Source organism: Myiozetetes cayanensis, unplaced genomic scaffold, assembly GCF_022539395.1.
Source record: "Myiozetetes cayanensis isolate MyiCay16 unplaced genomic scaffold, myiCay2020 scf2-11, whole genome shotgun sequence".
In the NCBI taxonomy this organism is placed as follows: Eukaryota; Metazoa; Chordata; class Aves; order Passeriformes; family Tyrannidae; genus Myiozetetes; species Myiozetetes cayanensis.
This window is the reverse complement of record NW_026087411.1, coordinates 20,231,342-20,252,594: the sequence shown is the minus strand read 5'-3', so window position 1 is coordinate 20,252,594 and position 21,253 is coordinate 20,231,342. Positions and strand designations below refer to the sequence as shown.

The 21,253-nt window shown below is 35.7% G+C and overlaps 1 protein-coding gene across 29 annotated transcripts in view; it reads left to right on the top strand.

Moving 5' to 3' along the window:
• Positions 1-21,253, top strand: part of NRXN1 (neurexin 1) — a 703,850-nt gene that overhangs the window by 93,136 nt on the left and 589,461 nt on the right. Inside the window, exon 1 of one of the 29 annotated variants that reach the window (XM_050314527.1) lies at positions 12,612-12,632. The exons of the other annotated variants lie outside the window; for them this stretch is intronic. The gene's annotated coding sequence lies outside the window, so the exon portion shown is untranslated. Of the gene's footprint in view, positions 1-12,611; positions 12,633-21,253 lie in introns of those variants that run through there. 29 annotated transcript variants of the gene reach the window in all.

The following is a 21,253-nucleotide window of genomic DNA, read 5'->3' as shown; positions in this document are numbered from 1 at the left end:
ATTTTCCTTTTCAAAACACCTAAAAGATCTGTATATCATCCCTATAGCTTTTAATAAGTACATATAACTCTCAGAAATGTACATATATCTAGGTCATGCTAATTATCCACCTTGGGAGGTAAGAATGCGCCTATACTTCTCTACCTAGTTGGCATACTCTTGAGACCCAAGTCAGAAGAGCAGGCTTCAGAAAGTCTAAAAATAAATACATTTCCTAGGTTCTTAGCCATTAAATTGTTTAAGAGAAGGTCTCTTATGTACTATCTGACAGCCTGTAGTTTGTACTATGCAGGAAATAAGACTAGACATTCAAAAACAATCTTTCTGGCCTTGAACCCTATAAATCACAGAGAACAGAGAAATTACTGTGATAAGATGTAAGAAAATTGTGAGACATGAGAAGAGCCGCACCCATTTTACTTTATTAGTAATACTGTTATTGCATTTCTTGTATAGGTGGGATTATGTTACATAAGAATGCAACATGAAAGCTGAAACACCTTCATGGAAAAGCCTCAAACATGAATGGAAGTGTGAATCAGAAGGAGATTAATCCTTCTCAAACTCCATCACTTTGCTGTGGTTATGTATTTTGAATACTTTAAATTGAATGCTACAGTTAATCTCATTTTCAGGAATGTTATACCATTCGGTATTTTTATTTTACATAGATTCTCATAACACATTTACAACAGAGTATGGGGGTCACTGAGTTATAATGTGAGAAATGAACTTACCATGTTATAGAGTTACTGATACACCAGATGAACCCTGGACAAAACATTGTTATGAATTATGTGTTCAGCAAAACTAAGCTGTTCATTTTGGCTGTTTGATACAGTGAAAAATGCTTATACAAAGCTGACAAAGTAAAGGAGGAATAGAATTGTGATCTAATCTAGGAAGTGTTATAAACTAGAGGCTAATGCAGTCTTACAAGCGTGCGCTGAATTAGTGAGAAGAAAGATTCAAACTCATGAGACCAGAGTTTTAATTTAAAGACTGAATTTAGTGTTCTAATATTTAGTTTCTCTTTGAACCTCATCATTCAAATATATATTCACTGTAAATTGTCTTCTTTAGTTGCAATGTGCTCACACAAAAGGAGAGGATGGAATCATAGGCTACTTTACTGAAGGACTTATTATTCTACATCAGAATTATCTTTATTCATGAAGGCTTCAAATACTTTATTAATCTTCAGTTTTACTGTAGCCAGGAAAAGATCCTGTTATTTGCTAAAATTCAAGAAGACAAATGGGAGTGTGTAGTTTCTCCTAGAACATAAGAAAAAAATTAAGGAGTTATTTAATTCAATGAAATTGGAATATTTTTAGTTTAAAAGAATTTCAAACTTTTCCCTTGTAATACGTGTTTAATATCAGAAAGAAGGAAGAAAGCCAATTTTTTGAGGTATATATTCTATACCTCATTGCAACTGTTCAGTTACACGCCCTGTAGGCAGACTCTGGGTTATTAACATCTTGTTACTGTTTGACAATTTATTAATGCAATGGATAAAATATATCTACAAGCAGCTGAATATGTAACAACTGAGAGAATACAATAGCATATTCACTTTTCTGAGGAAAAATGTCTCTGCTACAATTTTTCACCATTAATTACTCAATGCATAATATGGAAGCATCTCTGTGTGTAGTAAACAGGAGGCAAGTAAACTTGCTCTGTGGGGAAAAGCCATAGGGAAGTGGGAAACTGGGCATTCAGACTGCTCATGTAAGAAAAAAATGAGTGCTCTTTTTCCATCTCTTTGGACTGTGTTCAAACAGTTCTGTTGCTGCACAGAGGAACAGGCTTCAACTGCACACCCATGGTTCCTCCTGTGCTGCTGTTTGGTGAGCGTGGGGACTTCAGAGCATCTTCCTGCTCTATCTTAGTGTCATCCTGCAGAACTGGCAGTGTCTGATATTTTCAGATAATTAATTTATTAGAAGTGCTTGAGAATAGGGCATATTGAAATGTCACTACAAGGATGCTATCGTATTTTTTAAAGCTGATACAAAGTAATTGACAGCAAAAAGCAAAAAAAAACCAACCCAAACCAAAACAAAACAAAAACCCAAAGAGCAACCCCAAACCCTCCAGCAGTTATAATTAGCTCATTTTGTGCAATTTATGTTGGACTGTAATATTCAAATTCACATAAATGAGTACACTCAATCCCAGGCCTGTTATTTGGAAAAATAGCTTTCCAGTACTCCAGAGTTGCTGTATCTTTGATTTAAAAGCTAGATTAATTTCTTTTTAGTAACTCTACATGGAACTCCTCTGATTGCTTCAGTGTTTAAGCTTATTGTAGTGGTTTTTGTCTGTAAGGAGGCACTAAGAATAAAACCGAGCAGACATTAGTGCCAATCAGGATGGTTTGGGAAGAGAAATTTATCACAAAGCAAGCAAGAAAGAAGAGAAACTTGGAACGTTGTTGATAGGTGTGTATTATTACTTAAATTAGCATTATTTCTTTCTGTACTTGAGCTTTCTTTAGAAGTTATGCAAGTTGCATTTGGGCTGTTTTTCCTTCTTCCTTCTTTTGTGGGGTTGATTATTTGAGTTTTTTTTAAACTAAGTAATGAACAGGGTTTCTGTGGTCTAAGAACAAAGCCACTACCTGTGTGGAGACCAATGAATTACTAATTGGATTACAGATGCACTTAATTATCGTGCACTGAAGGTGTTCTGTTTTCCTATGATCAAGGCAGTAGTGTGAATATGCACTGAAAGAAGGTTTTTTTCTTATGCTAAGTGGAAAGCTCAGAGAATGTGAAAAGGGCTGAGTAAAGATGATCAAAATTCTACTAAAACTTTATGCATCTCTTGTCCCTCTTGTTTCTTGAAAGACAGTGTTTTTCCTTATAGTGTGAATATTTATCTTTCTTTTGTGAAGCACTTTGCTAATTAAATACCTGTAGCACCTCTGAGATGTTTGCAGCGTGGGAGGACAATGACTTCTGGCACAAGGTAGTAAGAGCAGCTTGTTCTGGGTTATTGTATTCAAAACTTTTCCCTGAAAAGCTAAGGCATTAAGTAGAAAACTACATGGGGAAATTTTGTGTCCTGGCATTTAAATCTTTTCCTAGGCGAATTTGAAAACTACCTGTGTCTGTGAAGTCTCAAAGAAGGCAGGAAGGCTCTGAAGAGCCATAGAAATAACAGACATAAAAGATTTTATTATTCCATTCTTTTCTCCTACTGACTGTGTCTCCCCGTTGCTAGGAGAAAGGTAAGGTAACTGCTCCCAAGTTTTTAAAATACCATAGCTATTTCCTGCAAAATGTTTTCTCCTAGGACCAACTGTTCCAATACTCAGTAGGCCCAACCACCCATCCACTTTGTTATTTATATTGCAAGGGTTAGGAAGGGGAAGAGAAGTTTAGAAGAATGGGAAGGCGAAAGAGCTGTTGATGTGGGAGTGGATCATAATTTAGAAGTGCAAAACCCAGACCTGGCAATCCTTCAGCATAACAAGGTATTTACTTGGCTTAAGAATACAGAAAAAATGCCTGAGAGATCTGGAAGATGTGCCTCATGCAAGCTATCTAGTTGTTCATTTAGTCTTTAAAAAGAAAAACCCTGCTTATGCATTTCTGTCACTTTTGATGTGTGATCAGAATTCAACAATGCTATATTTTTGTCAAAGGCATTTCAACTACAACACTTTCATATCTTCAATTTTCATAATTGATTTAATAACAAAATTACTTTTATTAAGTTCATGACAACATTTTTTGAGAGAGAGAGGCTTACTTCAACCATTCTCTTCCCCTCATTACTGTATTTTAACTCATATATCTGAAAGTAATATAAAATATTTAGGCTAGAGGCTTGATTTGATCATCCCCTGCACATCAGCAAAGAATCTTTTCAAATCTAGTGAATAAAAAAACCCTGTATGTACTGTAGCATATGTGCTTTCAGACCCCTTGAGAAGAAGGATGTTGTGAAGTAGATTTATATTGAGAGTGCAAGAAATATCTCTGATCAAAGACAGCCAAACAAAGTGAAACAAAGAACTTTATTTTCAGCACTCTGGGTGCAGTCAGCCTCATGCCAGAGTCCGAGAGCACCACGGGAATGGGAGGGACGAGTCCCTTTAAGGTTTCTTGATTTACAAAACCACTCGCTTTTCCCATGGCGAGCCCCGCTCCTTTTCTTCCTTAAAAGGTGATATAGCCCCTCTTCTTGTATTCAAGTGGGTCTCTCAGGGCCGGCTCGCACCTTCTTTTGTCAGTCCATTGGTTGTCTTTCCCGACGTATCATATTGTTTCCCTATCCTGGGCCACGTGGTCCCTCGGCAGTGAGCCCAGACTGGTCTTCCTGCCTTAGATGCTTTCTGGCCGCCTTCACACTGTAACTGTAGGTAACTGCAAGCAGCCACAAACAACTGCAAGCCCGCATAAGTAACTGCAGTAAGTAACTGCAGGCATCCCACCAGTCCCCCACCACCAAATGACTCCCCAACTCCCCAAACAAAACAACTTCCAGGCATCTCCACATAAGGCAACTATGAAAACTCCTGCTTGTAATAAAACCACCTTATTTATTTTCTACAAGAGGAAGGATAATGAAGAAAAAAAAGAACAAAAACAAACACCTCTAGATCTTGAGCAGAGGTCTATAATATTTGCCTAACCAGATTAGGTCCGTGGACAAAACTAAGTAACAGGGTACTCTCAAGAGTTGATACTGGTGGCAGAAGAAAGAAGAAAGAAGTAAAAGATGGCATAAGTCAGCAAAAACAATTCTGCCTCTAAAATCAGGAAGTTGAAACAGTCAAAACCAGTTTTACCTCATACCTTATTTACCACTGACATGTAAATAAAGCTTCTGTCCGTTTCCACCAAAATTTTTATAACATTTTGTATATCTTAGACTCAAATAAATAGATAAAATAACCTCTGATTGTCCAAAACATAAACATTTAGTGATAGCTTTTTAAAAGTATGAAGATACCTAAAACTTACGTGTGCTATAAGGTATCTAGGTACTTCTGGATGTTTATTTCATAACCACATTATTTAAAAGACCTTGAAACACAAATGCTTCAAATCCAATATGAAATATAAATGTATAAGAAAATAGAATGAAGAGGAGGGAATAGGTAGAGTATGTTATTATATAATAATGTGTTTGAATATGATGCCCATACACTTATATTTCCCCTAAAGAAATATGTTGAATTTTTTTATATCTAAACATGGAAAAAATAAACAACTTTCACTATTTTTTAAGTCTAAAATTTTTATGAGGAAATAGCATACATACATTGCATATACTCAAACATTACTTATATACATCATTAAAATGTCAAATAATCTGAAACAAAAGTAGCACTTTTTCAGAACTGCTTCTTTTTTTATAAATCCAGGAGCAATATCTATATAAAGTGACTTTAGAGCATGCTGAATGCATTTAAAATGTATCAGCAAACTCCCTTTAGTTATCAAGCTGGAGAACATTTATCCTATTCATTATTGACATCTCCCAGAATTCTTTCCATGGTTTTGTGCAAATAGCTTGTCAGCTTTTTGGCAAATAGAGGTGATTTTCAGTAACATTTTTCAGATACTTCAAACTGAATTATACATCCAGAGGCAGTCAATCTTTCTTACCATCAATTTTGCAGAAAAAAAATCTTTTCATATTGAAGGCCATCTCTACAAAGGAGACCTAAGCCTTGCAACACTAACAGAGATCTAACCAAAGGGCTAGAGAGATCCTGTCCACCAGAATTCACAACTCTTGGTTTAGCAAACAGTATTGCTCTGCAGGACATGGAGAAACATTAAGTGCCTTTGGGTACTGTGGGAATTTTAGTACTGGGAACTCTGTGAAGAAATGAAAACTGTGAAGAACTGGATGAGTAAAGGTTGTGAGACTTTAAACAGTGCTTGTCAAAATCTACGTTGTGAATTCACACATGTCTCAATTTTGGCATTCCAACATGACAATGTTAAGAAGGCACACCCATGGCCATAGCCTTGTCATGGTTTTTGTAGATTTTGTTCTCTTTGAATTCAATTTTCTTAAAACGTTTTATTTCAAAGTAGCCTAGAAAATAGGTGTCTGTGATTTCAAAAACAGTTATAGACTTTTAACCTGATTTAAGCAATGTGATCTATATTACCATTCGGTTAGTCAAAATAATGGACAAGGTCTTTGCTAGGCCTTTGACCTCTACTTTCTTGCCTCTTGAGGGTCTTGAAAGAAGGCCTAAACAGATGAAGACTGCACTGACGTGTTGCATCATAGCTAATACCAAAGCTAGGAGTAGCACTGAGCTGTAGCATGGAGCCTTAACTAAAGCATGGTGAGCAGAGTCACTGCCATGAAACAGTTTGATCCAGCACAGGCAACAGAAACACTAGAGGGACAGCGTAATCTCACATACACACGTTTTTTATTGCTACTGACTGAGACACACTCAGAAAAGATTTAAGGATTTGGTCAGCCTAGAATATGTGGGGCATAAAGTTACTCAGAAGTTCAGAATTCATCAACTGTTATAAAAGTCAATGAGTGTGAAAACTGAGGTTTGCTGAATGATGTGCTATGCAATGCACTGAGTTCGGCATATCATCTTTTAATGAAAAGTCTGAGGTTCTCTTTTGACTATCAAATACAGCCTTCTGCAAATGGAAGGAGGTGATTTTCTAGAATTACAGATCAGCTTGCAGTGATGTAATAATTTCCTTAAGAAGAGAGTTATTGGTATAGAAGTTTGGATTGAGGGAGAATGCCATACAAATCTGTTGAGAGTCTGCATATGAATTATATTATCAAATGTAAGCTAATAACTACTTTTTTTGTATGACAGATCCACCTCCTATTATCCTAATATCCTATTATTTATGTCATGATCTAGTTTTCAGTTGTCTCAAAGAAAGAATTCACATATAGCTGTGTGCTGGTGGTCAACAATTGGGCTTAATGATCATAGAGGTCTTTGCCAACCTTGATGATTCCATGGTTTCCGCTGAGTTTTATATATCCAAATAAGGGCAGAGATGGCAAAGCCAGTATTTCTCCCACAATTTCACTTTTTTTTTTTTAATCTTCTGTTGAAGTTCTCCTATTCTAATGTTGTCTTTGGAATGAAGGACAAACAATTGATGGCTTATGTCCAGGTCAGATGCCAGGCATGGCGCCACCAGGAAAGTGGCGCTAGAAGTGTAGGCAAAGATATGTCAGGCAGTAAGTCCACTGTGGTAAAGCGATGAAAGAGGCTGTCAAGGATAGACCACTAATTTCAAAAGGCACCTTTCCGCCAAGAGGGAGCCCTCAATAGACAGAAGTTGCTGAAGAGCACGGTTATCTGCGGTGAATTCTGAGTCAGATGAGTTGTTGCTGTGGTACAGAGATGCAACGCTTGGTTTCTTTACAGTCAGAAGATTTTTCATAGTCCATCTCTTGGTAATAGCCACTAATTGCTCTAAATTTGTAAGGGAGTAGACAGGGGAAGACTGTGTATTATTTATTGTAAAGGTACTGTAATTGTATATAACTCTGGAAAAGCCAATATTCTGCCATGAAACCAGCTACTAATTTGCTTCTGAGGTAAATTGAGAGTGCTGCTCTTATTATTGAAATACTCATAGGAAAATGGAAAAAGGCCCTACCTGCTTACATTCGTGCAGCCCACAGATACTATTGGCAGGCTGATATGGTAGAAATTTGTTTTGTGTTCAGAGTGATAGTAATGAAAAGGGTCATCAATATAACTAATACTACTATTGACTTGATATTGCTTTTTTTTTTCCACTTGCAGTATTGCTTTGCCATGATCTATCTCTCTTGTACAGTGCATTCTCTCTTCTCCACTTCTAAGGAATGGAAATATACATCCCTCAATCTATGCCTTGAAATATTCAATAGGTGCTGAAGGAATGTTTTTAACTTTGGGCTTTGAGACATTGGGCTATGGCAGGTTATGTCATTAAAATATACTTTATGCTGTGGTATAATCTAGAAAAGTGTGGGGTGTTTAAATGTTTATAATAAACTGATATATTACTATCAGTGTGATAAAGCAGTAGATTGAATAGTAAAAAACTCAGTCACTAATTTTGTGTTTATATAAATTCCTTTTCAAAGCTTTTAATTGAATTATTCAATTTAAAGTTAGATTACTCAGAAACAGCAAAGCTTTAAAGATATTGACTTTTTTTCTCTGAGCTTTATTTATTTATTTATTTATTTTTAATTTAATTTTAATTTAATTTTATTTTAATTTTATTTTATTTAATCAATAATTTGGCTGTGATCTTGTTTATTAGCTAGGCTCTATAAGGGCAATATCCTACCCTTACTGAAGTCTATGGCAAAATTCTTATTGATTAAAATGAGTTTGGCAATTTAGCCTTATTATTTTTCATTATTTAAAGCCATACATCTTACAGAACTTTTAAAGAATAATTATAAATTTTCTCTTTGTTTTTTTCATATGTGAAATACATAGGAAGAAAATTACCATTTCACACTTATGGTACTTGCACAAGCATGCAGAAACTACCCCAGTCACAGAAATAGAATAGGTCAGACATTTATAGTAGAGAATAAATGAGATTATATTGTGAAGTTATCAAGTTCAGCAAGTATTATAAATAATTTCTTAATCAAAGGTAGTAAGCAGTTAGTGTTAATTACTTTATTAAAATTAGAACACAGATACGATACTCTAGTATTTAAGATACAGTCTTAATATGAGCAATGCTGAGAAGAAATTGCTTTCAGAGCTGGGAATATGCTGTAGTGAAGATAAAATTGCTGAGAATCATCTGACAATTGATTCTGTTACTCATCATATTCTTCCCGAAAAAAGGTCAATCAAACTTTGTTGTATGATGCAAGGAAAAACATAGATGTGCTAAACAGGTTTTCAATACTATTTCAGTTTTGGTTGCTGTAATTATAAACCTCTAACTATTATTCTTTATCCAAATAACTTGTATTTTTGTTTTTAAAGATATAAGAAATATGTGGTTTAGAAGTCTGAGTAGTCTTGAGGTATTGGAATAACAAAATATGCTCTGGGTCTTGCAACCCAAAGCCAAGTTGCTGTATTTGACATTTACATATTCCCCATTCAATTTTGCTCTGGGAATGGAGCAGCAACTCTTTGATTAATGTGGATGAATCTTGGCTATCCAATTTACAACCGCTTCAACACGAAATCTTAGTCATGGCATTATGCATGTCAGGTCAGCAGCAATAACGGTTTCAAGGTGTTATCTTCAAAAGGCTGGAAGGCTGTGGATGTCACTTACAGACTTTTTATATTATTTTTCTCTAGATTCTGTTGGAGATTTTTTTTCATTGCTCATAATCACTTTGAAGAATGAGATCCTAGCTGCACATTTATAAAACTCCATGTTCATGTGAGCAATTGGAGAGCAAGAAAAGGGCAAAAGAGCCAACGGGTATATTTTATGAAAGCTTATTCTGTTTCATAAATTCTGCTAGGAGCTAGGATCTAATTCAGCTGCTGTCGAATTTCGGGCCACCTCAGAGGTACTCATGATAAATTATGTAACTTCAAATGTCCCATGACTGCATCAAGGGATTAATGGGGAAGCAGCGCTTCTTGAGGGAGGTTCTTCTTCATGGCAGTGTCACGTGAAGTGGTGCCAGGGAGCCTGTTTACCAACTGTATGCCATGCAAGGCTTCCTTTCCTGCTGGGATAAGTCCCAGAAAACTGGCTAACCTGTCATAATAGTCCCTTTTCTGTTATCAGTCCTGTGAAAGGGTGTACCAAGACTGGAAAAGTGCTGTCTTTCCCTTACTACACATAGCACAGCATTTGTCTCAGTTTTTCCTCCCTTATGAATTCACTTGGAATTCAAAAAGTGCTTAAATGAGAAGATGGTTCTACAGATAATGTTGACTTTACCTTCTCTCCTTATCAAGACTATATTTGATATTTATTTAAAAGGTACATTTGTGCCTTCCCTAGTCTAATTATATTCTCAGAACTTTAGTTCTCTTTGAACAGGTTATTTCTGAAGAATGTGAATTGTATTGGTGACATACAAAGACATTTACATAAGAGACATGACTGTTAGTCACACTAACCTACAAAACAAACCTTTGAAACCACTTGCATCAGGGTGTATATTTCTATTACTGAGTCCATGCCTGAGTTCAAAAGCTTATACCCTAATATGGGAAAAAAAACCAAGATAATTTTCATTTTATGGTGCCATTTCATGAGAAGAAGGTTACTTAACGGATTTTCTTTATATTCACTAAGCCAATATTGTGCATGTTCTGACATCCTCAAGGTCATTTAAAATATCTTTCTATGGATTTATACAAGTTGTATGGGGGAAAAAAAGAGCAAAAACATTAGGAAAAATAAGATCTCTACACGATATTTGAAAGTTTATGATTCATTACAGTTTGCATACTTTAGTTTAATTCCCTTAGAGGTTTTGTACTGTATGGAAAAGAAATGACACTTGGGTAAAAAGAAAAAAGAGAGATAGCAGCCTCTGTGCAAGAAATCTATTATAAGCCTTTTTTTTCTCTCTTCTCTCTGTGTGGTTCACAGAGATGGAAAAAATTTATTGATCTTAGCAAGAGATCAATAGGCAGAGCCATTCACAATTAGACATTCTGTAGAAAATAACTTGAATCAAATTAACCTGGAGCACATGATGCAGTTTTGCCAGGTAACCTTTCTCTCAAACAGCTTTTAAGTACAATAAATTACATTTATGTGGTAAAAACCTGTGCCTTGTGAATTGTTAAAGATATACTCACTAGGTTGCACTGTAATCCCCTTTGTAATCACCTATTAGTATAGCTTTTATGCTTTGAGATTATAGGGTTTTATTTCTAAAGACTGTGGTCATACTGCTTTTATTACTTTTACTTCTAAAGGTCATGTCACAGTTGTCAAAAAATAAGCATAGATCTTAGTATTAATATTTTAAAAGTATATTTAAAACACAATGTTGGCAAGCTGATATTGTTAGTCTCCCTGTGATAATTTAAGGTTGGGAAGCTCTACTGATTACACCCTTCATTTTAATTTTCAACATTTGCATTTAAAAGGTAATGTCTTTGACTGGTAATAAATGAGGAATTGGTTATATTTAATAACTCATATGCATTGTGGTGTCACAGCAGACCCAAAAGATAGTACATGCTGTCACATTTAGGATGATAGATTTTATAAAATCATGTTGCATAAAGATGAACCCTTTTGTGCTACCTTGCAAGGTTACCATGGTGACAAGCACTGCTTCATGGGAATTTCACTTTTCTGGTAATGTTAGATACTGAACCCAAAGCTTGGGATTGTTCTTAAATTTCGCATTTAGTATGATAGCATTTTCTAGAGACCTATAATTCATCTTTTGTATTTTTATTTTCTCAGAAATATCACCTAAAATGCTGTCATAGGTAAACTACTAAACATTGACTTACCAAATGCTGAGCATAGTACACACTCTTAAGATTTTGGGTTTTTATGTTCCATGTCATTGCTCCATTTTATAAATATTTAGGATATGTTTTGCAATTCTACACTTTCTCTGAACTATAAAAAGAAAGATCTCAGATATTTATAGCTATGGAAATATCTTTATCATGGGAAAACATTAAAGACAGTATGCTGTAGACAGATAAATCCCATCTTTTTTTTTTTTAATTATTATTATTTTGTTAGCAAAATGAATTTAAATCTTGAATGTGTGGAAAATAATTACAAAATTGTTTTTAGATCTGCAAATAAACCCACAATCATTTGTGGAGTTGTTGTGCATTTCTCTGTAACAGGTGATGTATTTTTATTATCCTGTATGAGTAAGAAATTGCATGGGAACTTCAGTTGATCTGACATTCATAAGCCAGTGATTTTTTTATTTTTTTTTACCTTTACAAATAAAAACGACTGATATGGAAGTCATAATTCCCTGCTATAAGCCTGTATTTCTGAGTGTTTGGCTATGGATTGTTCACTGTGCTGAATCAGCCAGAACTATAGTATTCTCAAGATACAGCCAACTCCTTTGACATATAGCAGAAAATATATACATGAATGTAAGTTGTACCATTTGGTACCCAGCTTGAGCTCCCTAGATATGCTAATGAAATTCATGCAACAGGAAAATTTTTCTGGTGGAAGAATCTCTTGCTGTTTTCAAATGAAAACAGATAAAATAAAATGCTTTCCTGAGGAAAGTGTTAGAAATTGTTCTGCATGTTCTTTTGCCCCATTCATATAGAATGTTCCCCCAGAGTGCTGCAGTATTTGTTCAGAGCATCTAGGAGAGAGACTGGCAAACATTTCATAGATGACTGAGCCAACTGAGAGCGGGTTCTGGAAGATGTGAGAGCCTCTTCCTGTGTGCCTCTGCATGGTGAAAGATGGCACTGTGCTCGGTGTGCTAATTAAACAGGCTTTCCTTTCCCTCTTGCTCCCATTTGAAGCAATCTTGGAACAAAGAGAGATTGAAAAGACCAGAGAAGGGAAGTCTTAGGAGGAACTGAATGAAATGAGGGAAGACCTTTTCTTCTCCCTTACTTGCAAAATTTTAAATTCCTTCCTTTTAATGTTGGTGTTTAAACCCATCTACAAACTGTCCTGCTGCCAGTGAAATCCCTCACTGTAAGTAAGCTTGCATGTTGTCCTCATTTTGCTGAACTTTGCTAAACTGCTAATGACAACATTAGCATGGATCTTTTGTGCTTGATGTCTTTCTCCCTAAACTTAAGTATCTTTTCAAATGTTTACATTATGTCTTTTATGTGAAGAATTAAAAGCTGTTCAGCAGGCAGCTTGCTCAATATCCTAATTTTTTTTTCGTAGTCTTCTTATCAGTGTGTAGAGTTTGTAAATGAAGAGCAAGAACTTTTAAAAGTATTTCTTTGCTTGAGTGTGAGACTTCCTGTTTGTTTTAAAGGTTTCTCCTTGTTAAAAGGTAATAGATTAAAGAATGTGCTGTGACCTCATCACAGTTTCAACTAATTTTCCTGTTCCACAAATATTAGGAATTGTTCTTATATTTTTCTAAGAAGCAATTTTAAACTAAAATTTCATAAATAAGTATCTTTTATGGAATATATGAAACTAGCACTACTTTTGTTTTCATATTTTGTAAATAGCTTATGTTTCAACATTTTGGTCCAGAATATTACTGTCTTTAAAAATTTAATATGATTTCAGTGAATTGTCTATAAAATTTGTAATTAATAGTAGATTCCATTAATATAATTAAAATCACTTCTTCATTCTGAATAGTACTACCAGAGGGTAGGGGGACAACTTAGTAAGGAAGTCTTTGAAAAAGTCTACCACACATATATTACTGTGCTTATTCTAAATGATGGTAATAATTCCCCACCATATGTAAATATTCACCTATATAGAACCTCATGTTCTGAAATACCTGTTCATTAAGAAAGAACTTAGTCCTTTTGGCAGCCTCCTAAAATATTGATAACATCTTTTCCTCTTAAAGACAGAATGTTCCCCTGTTCAGTATGTTCAACATGCACAGTGCATGTGACTTTTTATCTACTGCAGTAGATAAAAGAAGATCAGAAGACTCAGATTCTGAGCCTTCTGCTCCATCATAATATTACTTCAGACAATATTTTGGATAACGAGCTATTCATCATGACCAGAAAATCTTTGTTGCTATTCACACACCAGGTATGTCTGATAAATGATGCTTATATAGGGAAATGTAGAATACTGCAAACCAGAGAAAAAAGATATAAATGATTTTAATAATCAGCAATTGTTACTGTCCTAAATGATTCCCAACTTGATTGTTTTATTGGAAGCAATTATTTTTTTCCACATACATGGATAGTAGAAAAATCACTGTCACTTCAGATGCAAACTAACCCCAGGAATCCTGTGGTATTATCACTGCAAATAAAGTGCAATGACCCTTAGTATGCAAAAGGTTTAATACTCCAATAACACATTCCTTTATATTTACTGTGCTGACTTGCTATAGTGTGTACACTCCCTCTTACCTCCCTCCCTCTAATAAGGACGTCATACTCTTCAAAAAAAATTACATTCTTCATCCTCTGCCTGATGAGGTGCATGCCAGTTTCCTTAAAAAAAATTCCAGTAAGCTGATCTTTCACTTTTAACATGCTGGCAGGTATCATGTGGCAGGAATGTAGCAGGATACTGCTAGATATTTCTCACAAGCAGCAGTAAATTGTAGGACAGTTTGATTGAGCTTTAAGAACTCTGTACTATTAATTTATTTATTGGAATACAGTGCCGAATAGTGTAGCTTCAGAAACTCGCTTAAGCATTGTCATGGCTGAAGCTTCTGTAGGGAAATAAAAAGGTGAGTAGGAATCAGTATATCATAGGTTCATAACAGAACAAAAAAATTTAAAAATCTTTATATTTGCTTTAGGCCTTTGTGATCAAAATACAATTCTTCCTCCTTAGGAAAATCTGTAGTTTAAAAACGTTTCTCTTAGAAACTGGGTTTTCAGAACTTTCTGTGAAGTGACACATTTTGTCAATGTTGGCTATTACTGAAATAGTGTTGATGTGAGATTCATTGAATCATAATCAAAAAAGGATACGCAGCTACAAATCTGGATGCAATCTGGAGTCTTCTTGGGCCACATGCTTAATTTTAGCATCAGTTGTGCTGCAGGGACTTACCTCATCACATTTCATTATAGAATTGTCTTCTGCATTTGTAAAAACTACCCTGGCCAGAGAAATTTGCTAGTACGCTTCTATATGCACTATAATAGAATATGTGTTAGGCATTTTTTAGAGGTGTATGACATTTTTTCTAAGAGGCTCTGATTTCTTGATTGGGCTTCAAAAATAAGTCAAATATGTTGTTGTCAAAAATCACCCAAATAGGTAGTACAGGTAGGAAAGAGAAGAACTTTTGAGAAGTCACTGAAAGTGTATGAAAACCTTACTCACGAGGCTTCATTTTAGGGGTTTGAGATCATAAACCAGAACATGCAGTGGGAAACAGAGAGTTATATTCTAACCCAGTTTAGCACTGACCCATATTCAACAGCAATAAAAGATGAAAGGGTAGATGATTCTTAAACTGTGCCATTAAGTTATACTTCAAGGAAAGAAAGATGACTTTCTAAGGCAGTATTCTTTTCCTCCCCCTCAAAAAAAGTTTATTTACTTTTGTTATGATACATTTCGTGTGTTATTTTCTAAAAAAAACCCTATTAATTTTAATAATTAATAAAATTTATATAATTATATCACTATTTCAGCTCTCCATCACTACCTGAAAGGAGGTTGTAATGAGGTGAGATTCAGTCCCTCCTCCCAAACAACGAGCAATAGGACAAGAACAAATGGCTTCAAGTTGTGCCAGGGGAGATTGATATTGGTAATTTGGGAAAATTCCTTCATGGAAAGTGTTGTCAAGCACTGGAATAGGCTGCCCAGGAAAATGGTTGAGTCACCATCCCTGGACAGTGGATGCCCTGGAGACATTTGGAAGTCATATAGACATGGTACTTAGGGAAGTGGTTTAGTGGTGGGTTAACAGTTGGACTGGATGATCTTAAGGGTCTTTTCCAGCCTAAATGATTCTGTGATTCAAATAATTTTTATACATAATTATATTAGTATATGTTTATTTCTATTTATTAGTATATATCAATATTTCTATCTATTAGTATATATTTGTCTCTAATTAGTATTCCTAATAATTGAGAGAGTTAAACATTATAAATACCTAATCTCTCTTTTTGTGAATATGAGAACATACATACCTTCTTTCTTACTTTTGATAGTTATCTGCAAATGCAAGAGATGTTTTGAGACAGCAGTCTTATTTCCAGAGTAAGAAATCTTTCTTTGCTCTAAATATATATGTGCTGTAATATATTTAGGATACTACTGGACTGATTTTGTATTGGTAGAAAACAAAGGCAGTAGATAAATGTAACCCTGCTTCTCATTTTATGACAATCAAGAATTTCCCCCTAACTACAACCAATATTCAAGTGTCCTCTAATTGCTTGTAATTCCTGGTGCAGATACACTGAACTCTTCATTTCCCACTTGGTTGCACAAAAACAGAGCAAAGACTTTCTCTTGCTCCTTTCCTCCTAATCAAATCAAAGTCAAGCATGCAAGGACAAAATAATAATAAAAAAGCAGTCAGTTTTCCAAGATCTTTATGGCACAACATAATTAATCAATGTATGTTATAATTATGTCTAGCTACAAAAATAGAAAGTAATACAGTGCTATTTTTGTCCTAGTGCTAAAAATGCATTGAGGTCACTACATATTCTTTCAAGGAAAGGTCTATGTTACTTTTTATCTGGAACATAGTTGTGATGATTTCATAGAATCATAAAATGGCCTGGGTTGGAAGGGACCTTAAAGATCATCCAGTTCCAATACTCCTGCCATAGGCAGGGACACCTCCCTCTAGACTCAAAGCTCCATCTAACCTGGCCTTGGAGGCTTCCAGGAACGGAACATCCAGAACTTCCCTCAGCAACCTGTTCCAGTGCCTCACCACCCTCACAGTAAAGAATTTCTTCCTAATACATATTCTAAATGGTTTTTCTTAGCATTTTCTGTAATTCTTGGCAGGTATTGTAATTGATTCTCATTTAAAAAAAAAAAATCCTGCTACTTGAAAACGTTGTTAGCATCATAGACATTTTACTTATGTGTTAATATGATGAAACCAACTTCCAGACTCTTCCTGTTGGCTTAGCCAACAGATGCTATAGCCAGCTGCAAAGCCACTTCTAATAAAAAGGATTTGAATTGACCATGACATCTGAATACATTATTCAACTATGTCTAAAGCACTGTTTACATTAACATCTACCTTAGTAAAAAAATCATAGCTTTTACTTTATTTCTTAGTATACATTTGGATTTTAAAAGATAATTTTTCATTTCTAGTCTATGGACTAAATTACTATTTTGATGAAGCAATTCACAAATACTTTTATAGAACAGCTGGGATTTTTGGCATGTTCCCTGCTGACAGTTCTTAAGAAATGTGTACCGCTACCCAAGATTTTACATCTTTTCAGGTCTTTTTAGGATCAGGCAGTTGCAGGCAGACAACAAGGTGTTGGTAAGGATTTTCACGCAATACTTAACTATCTTCTTTCTTTCCCTGTGGCACAACAATATTACAATATTCTTTTTTCTCAATAAATATATAGCCATCCTAATTTGAACTCTTGCTTAGACAGCTCTATGTATAGTGTTGTATGATATTATTTCAAGTCATGCATATTTTATTTATATCTCTCCTAACTTGAAGATCCACAGGCATATGTTGCAGCCATATATCAGCAGGGCTGAGCATCTGCTCCCTTAAAAGATGAAGTAGTTTCAGGGGAAGCTGCAAGTGATAAAACCGTCTTCAAATCCAAATTCACAGAATCACAGAACAGTTGGGATTCGAAGGGACCTGTGGAGATGCAGTCCAACCCCCTTGCTAACGCAGGTTCACCTACAGCAGCTTGCACAGGATCACACCCAGGCAGGTTTTGAATATCTGTGAAGAAGGAGACTTCACAACTTCTCTGGGCAGCTTGTTCCAGTGCTCTGTCACCCCTGAAGTAAAGAAGTTTTTCCTCATACTCAGATGGAACTTTCTGTGTTTCATTTTGTGTCCATTGCCCTTTCTTCTGAAACTGGGCATCACTGAAAGTGTTCTGTCCCTATCCTTTTGACACCCACACTATAGATTTGTAAGCATCTTTAAAGTCCCCCCTTAGTCTTCTCTTCTTCAGGCTAAACAGGCCTAGCTCCCTCAGCCTTTCCTCATAACAGAATGCTCCACTCCCCTCATCATTTTCATAGCCCCTCATTGGACCCTCCCCAGCAGATCCTTGTCTGGAACTGGAAAGCCCAGAACTGGACACAACACCGCAGATGCAGCATCACCAGCACAGAGTAGAGAGGAAGGAAAACTTCCTGGCCACACCTTTCCTCGTGCACCCCAGGATACCACTGGCTTTCTTGGCTGCAAGGACACACTGCTGGCACATGAACAGCTTCTTGTCCAAATTCCATAGATCTTGAATGACCAGTGCAATTACTGAGTGTAACTGGGAGCAGAATTTGTTCATCTTATTTCCTTGCTTCAAACTTCCATGTTAGCTAACAGGATAGGAATGAATCTCATCCCAGATATGCTCCTATATCTTAAAAAAGCATTTTTAGAAATAATGCAGTGGTCCAGGCATAAGATGTAGCTACATGTTTGTCTCTCACACAGCCATTCAGTTGTCACTCAGAGTCTAAGAAATTTCACGGTTATGCAGCCAAATCTTGACTGTAAAACTGTACCCAAAACATCACTGTGAGCTATTATCACAAGTTATCACAAGAGTTCTTACTGTTATCAAAGCAAAATGGTGGTAATGGAGCTTACTGAAACCACATAAAGAAGCATTATGTGCTCTATTAGGCCCTCATCTAGGATACATAAGGATCCCAGACTAGGACTTGGCTAAAGAGGGGAGGAAGGAGTAGCTGTGACTGCTTGTAGCACACAAATGTGTGGTGAAGTCCAAAGCCACATAGGAAGCTGAAATCCTGTACACTACCACTCTAAGTAAGAACAAAGTTGAAAAAGAAAATTAATAGTTCTTTAAGATGTCATGAATCAGTTGAATCCCTGTTCAACTGTTAAGACAGTATGGTCAAGGAGTCCCCCTCTGGATTTGTCATTCTACAGTAAGGTTGGCTTTTGCAGACATGAGCCAGGCAGTTTCTATCAAATTTGGTTCTGCCTTAACGTAAACCTTTCTTTTCTAGGACTCAGATTTTTTTTTTTTTTACTTAAAGTTAAAGGTGTATTCTGAAGAAAAGACTGTACATCAAGGTGAATATTTATTTCATTTACTGAATTTTGGAACCACTCTTTTTCAGGAAAAGTATTGCCAGTTCAGCATCATTTTTTCATAGACTGTTGTAAATCTTGGATGTACAGTTCTTCAGGGAGAGAATGAATAGAAATCAATTGAAATTATATGCTGTATTTTATTCTTCAAAAAGCCTGACTTCTGCAAAAGCAAAAACAGAACTCAAGCAACACTCTCAACATGAGACACAAAGTACAGATGATTTATCAGATGATGTGTTAAAGGAAAAGGGGTCATTGTGTGAGTCGTACATTGTCTAGATTATACAGTTAAAGAGCTTTTCAGTTTAGGCCTTCAGAACTGGGGAAGCTCTCTTAATGCATTCTAAAATGTGAATTTGGCCACCTTCTGAAATTTCCCCAATTTTATTCCTAGCACATTTTGCTTTGGATTAGCCTACATGAGTATTAAATGCACAAAACCTCTGTATTTGAGTATTGGCTTTGTAATATTAATGGTCCAACCCAGCTGGCCATAGCTGTTGCAAGAGCCCAGCATCACAGTTAAAGTAACTAGACCACTTGAATCTGTTGACATTAGACTTCCAAACCAGTTCTGCTACACACTGTTAACTCACTATAGGAAATGTGAATGTTTTCTTATGGATGAGACACAGTTTTCTCAGGAAGTAGGATATAAACTTTAATGCACTGCTAACTAGCAGGACACAATATCTCTGCATCTCAGGTGCAGGGGTACTTAATTTATGGACCTCAGGTTGGTTAACTGTTTGCAATTTGCTGTGGAATTTGGTAGTAAGAGTCTTTTTTTGCTAATGTAATTCCAAGACCTGGCTCTATGCTAAGTATATATAAAGTCAATTTTGATTCTTGGTCAGAGTGAAACTTGAAAGATTTCAAAGTGATTTCTGGGCTCTTCATTTTAGTCCTTTGTCTTCTAAGCTCTGTGTTTGGGTTTTCCAGCGTTGCTCATTTGAGTAACGAAAGTTGAGATCATTATACACCACAACCAGGAGGGTCCCATTTACAAGTGTGGTCAAATTGTGACCTTTGAGTTGTGCTTTAGTATAGGTTTGGATTGAGTATGGGTCCCATGCCAGGCTTTGTAACACAGCTGAGTACAGAATTGTGCTGGGGAAAGCTACTGGGTGACCTGCACATCTGTCTGTCTGCCTAGGGAACGATGCCAGCAGGGAATGGAACAGGCACTGTGTTTCTGTGACAGGCCTGTCTTTGTCCAAAACACTTCAGGGGGACTCTTGAAAACTCTTTCCATCTCCTAAAGGAGAACTGTTTCCTTAGTTTAATTTCCCACATTTCTACAGTATGTTTCTGTTGTGTTAAAAACAAACAAACAAACAAACAAACAAACAAACACCAAAAAAACCAAAACCTGAAGCAATCTAGCTCCTCATTAGAAGCATTTTTCTGTATGGAATTTTTAATGTAAAGACAGTTGGCCACTGGAGGATCTTAAATACTAGAGATCATAGAGATCACCACTAGTTAAAGCATTGTTGATTACAACTGAACTTACATGTGTGCCTGAAATTACGATATTGTCACTCCTTGTCAAAAGCAATTGTTATCCAAAGGCAGGTCCACAATATACTATGAAAAAAAATGAACAAAAATTAGAGAATTTATGCTGAAAAGTAAGGAGTCTTGTAACAGAAGACGTATGCCTTTGTATGTACTTTTGCCTAGTATTATTGGTTTCACGTTTATTTTCTGAAAATCAACTGGGTGTTGGTTACTCTGAGTTCAAGAAAAGAGAATAAGAAAATATTAAATGGAGTATATTCTTATGTTAGCAGATAATTTGAACAGTCTCTGGGTTGATTCTTTTTCCATGATAAGATGTGTTTCTTTAATCCAATGAGTCAAATGTCTTGATGTAAATTATAGCCTTATAACTCATTAATGAAAGAACTACTAAAAGGAATATAAAATCCTGAAAGAGTGATTTAATACTGGAATGGGTGACTTATTAATCTGTTCCCACCTCTATCCCTTTTCCCGTGAATATTCTATTCAGAGAGAGATCCAAACTGTTTTCACTGAAAATGTTACTTGACTTGATTCATAAAGACTTTACAGAATTACAGTACCTTACCCTTTGCAGAAAGTATTGTGGGCAGAAACAAAAAGAGGATTTTTGGGGATGAGGAATGTACAAAAAAGAATTTATTTGCTTGAACAGTCTTGCCTGTTTGTTTTAAATGAGTTTCCTCTCTGATTTAAGGACTTCTTAGGGAGACTCTTTATTCCTTTTTGAAATTTACCTAATAAAGTGACTTTTAATAATGCAGGTCCTTGTCTCATATAATTAATGATCTATAATGTAAGAGTTGAAACAGAAATCTGGATTGAAAAGTCAGTCCAAGTA